The sequence below is a fragment of the Octopus bimaculoides genome, chromosome 25 (genome assembly GCF_001194135.2).
Source record: "Octopus bimaculoides isolate UCB-OBI-ISO-001 chromosome 25, ASM119413v2, whole genome shotgun sequence".
Classification (NCBI taxonomy): Eukaryota; Metazoa; Mollusca; class Cephalopoda; order Octopoda; family Octopodidae; genus Octopus; species Octopus bimaculoides.
The window spans coordinates 16,018,081-16,021,479 of record NC_069005.1 but is presented as its reverse complement, the minus strand read 5'-3'; the positions used below and the strand labels follow the sequence as shown (position 1 = coordinate 16,021,479).

Genomic DNA, 3,399 nt, shown 5'->3' with positions numbered 1-3,399 from the left:
ATATATATATATATATATATATATATATATACCGTATATGCTGGCGTATAATACGACTGGGTGGTGTACAAGACAGCCCCTATTTAAAAAATGGCTTCTGAGCTATACTTGCTGTATAAGACTACTCCAAGTTTTCATGGACGATAGCTTGAGCACCAAAAGTGCAAGATTGATAGCTAAAGGTGTTGGACAAGCTGTAGCTTCCCCACCAGCCCCTGAAACCTCTGCTTTTCTTGTGTTTTAATAGCATTTTAACCATGTTTCAATCAGTAAACTTTTTGTGCAACAATTCTGCAGTCTTTTTCAAAAAGTGGCAAATATTATAAATTACCTACTCTAATACTCATCAAACATACCTGGCTGGTGTAAGCACTACCATTGTGACATCACTTAGGTGTTAGTTATTTGATAGGAACTAACATAGTGTCAGGTGTACCATAATAACATCATTTACTTGAAATGAATTTATAGATTTACTCATGGTATGTATAATATTATATTGCAATATATAAGAAATGTTGTTATAAAGTACACTACTATTATTTTCTTTAATTTGTAAATTTTATTTTGCTTCGCAAGACTATTGGTAGGGCTGTGTTCGAATTGCTTGCACCAGTTTCTGATCTACTCTATTCTAATTCATTTGATTACACCAGTAGGTACATGTATAATATTAATATTTGGGTGCTAAAGATGACTTGTATACTGAATACATTTCTTTCAGAAATATACATATATACATCCATTTAAGATACTAATTCACAAAATTTTAAAAGCAAATTAAACAATGAAGATTTTAATTTTATTTGCATAGTTTAATAAAATGATTATTACTTCAGTCATCATATATTAAAAACCTTCAAAAGGCACATCATCATCATCATCTGAGAAGCTCTTGAAGTACATTGTGACATTTATCAGAGAATCATCGTAGGGATCAAACTCAGAATCAGATGAAGTAGCTTCGACTTCTAATTCCCTCTCATCCTCCCACAGCATGTCATCCTCAGTACCATCTAGTGAATTAGATATTCCACACTTTTTAAAAGCCCTGATGAACGTTTCTGCTTTAATATCATTCCATGCTATGATAACAAATTCACACAGAACATTCAATTCTGTGGTACACATATTTCCATCTCTAATGAGGCAGTGTAAACAGCATGAACTCTGGGACCTGTTTGATTGGGCTGATAGCTTATATTCTCTGTTTGTCAGCAGTTACAAATGGCAACTGGTGTCTGTCCACTGAGTTTGCTGTGCTGTTATTTTAATATAATTGTACTATTAATCCAGCTTCCTAAACATACATGTAAGTATCAGTAGTAAATATTGAGTTGTAGGATCATAGGATCTACATGAGTATTTTACAGTGTTTTCCATCGATATGTGCAAGAGTCAGTTGAAAATACTGCTCTGTAGAACCATAGAATCTATGCGAGTGCTTTACACTGTTTGCCATTGACATTGGTGCTACTCTAAACCACGGGAAGTCAAGGTTCAGATTTTATACGGGATATATAAGATGACCCCCAGTTTTGGGATGACTTTTTTAAAGTTCAAATTCCGTCTTGTATGCCAGTATATATCTGGTATATATGTTATCACCATCATCATCATCTCCCTTTTTCTGTGATTGGGGGGGGGTGAGACAAAATGGATAGTTTTTCATTTAAGCATTTCTATTAACACAGTTCCTATCATTTATAACTTGATAATTGATTATATTTTTTGTTGTTATTTTAGAGATCAAAAACCTGAATATTCTAGAATCAAATTTCATTTTCAAATTGGTTGTTATTTTATTTCTTTTTTTTTTTCAATTAAAAAAAATCTATATCCATAGATACTTTTTATACACTTTCTTTGAATACTGCACCACCCCACCACCACTGTATGCATGGAATTAAATGATATATGCTTTCAATTCAGTGACAATTTCTCAGTTTACATTAAAAGTGATTCATTTGATTGGTTAATAAGAATATTTAGAAGAAAAACAAGCATATTTTAGTGACAAATTTTCTGTTGGCTGTGATCAGTTACTTTAATTTTGCCAATCTATCATACCAGGGGATTCTTAAATATATTAGTTCTGAATGAAAAAAAAATCCAGGATTGATTTGGATTTTAAAGAATTGTTTTTATAGTTTGTTCAGACTGTTTTTGACCTTGGTATTCTTCAAGTGCCAAGTCCTTATGTTTACAGTATAATTGCTTCCTCAAATATTGGATTGTTGGATAAATTCATTAGCTTTTTATTCTACTTGGCACTTCATTGTCATATGTCTGAAAAGAGATAAAATTTATCAAAATTTCGAAAAGAGTAAACAAATTTTCTGGAGGCAAAATACTGCCACAAAAAGCCATAAAATACCAAAACACTGCAATAAAAATATTTTTTGAGTGAATTCAAATAACATTGGAAAAGTTTAAAATAAACAGGAAAAAATGAATTTATTTGATGACCCAGTATTCATATTCTTTTTTATCATAGTAAACAACTAACACACATTCACACACATGCACACATTTCAAGGTGTGTAAATTTTAAAATTTACACTCTTGATAATATTCACAATCCAGAGAAGTGAACCTGGAGTTACTCATCAGAAGAATTACAGCAGGATTGCTCATACTAAGTGATCACTGATGCTTATTACTATTTGATGCGGTTAGCTCTAATCTGGAATATACCTGAGAGCTACAATGGTACCTGCCTGGATAACTTTATTCATATACACTCACATTGTATACACACACACACAAACACACAAGCCTTGTGAGTAGCTTTTGTAGACAGAAACTGAAAGAACCTGTTGTGGGTATGTGTGTGTGAATGTTCATGTTTGTTTGTGTCTCCTTTTCTTGACATTGCACTCTAATTGTAAACAAACATTACTGACATACAAGCAGTGTTGTTTATTTCTATGTAAACATAATCATTGTGTTGTTGGTATTTGAAGAACTCAGGGAAATATACCTTTTAGAAACCAGTGATGGTTGGCCATAAAAAAATCTGTTTCAACAACTTTTATCTGACCTATACAAGCATAGAAGAGCAGACATTAAAACGAGGATGATGATTATATATAACAAACAATTTGTGTTCAGGTTTTGTTTTATGGATTTTACTTCAGAATACTCAGTCCAATGTTTTATATTCATCATTCTTATCAATTTACCTCTTCTTATCGTTAACATACTTCCTACAATGGTAGTTATTGGATATATCTTCATTAGGAGTGACTTACCAATTGGTTCCCCATTATCTTTACCCAGAGAACCATTAAAACCATTTTGAAGTGATTGTAGGAACTGTATGAATTTGTTTTCTCGTCATCTTTAATTTGGATACCTTTATACCATTTTTGGATATAGTAGGTTCCTTCCCCCCCC

The 3,399-nt window shown here is 32.2% G+C and overlaps 1 protein-coding gene across 11 annotated transcripts in view; it reads left to right on the top strand.

Annotated features, from left to right (window-relative positions):
• Positions 1-3,399, top strand: part of LOC106877382 (RIMS-binding protein 2) — an 888,511-nt gene that overhangs the window by 219,328 nt on the left and 665,784 nt on the right. The gene's annotated exons all lie outside the window — the stretch shown is intronic.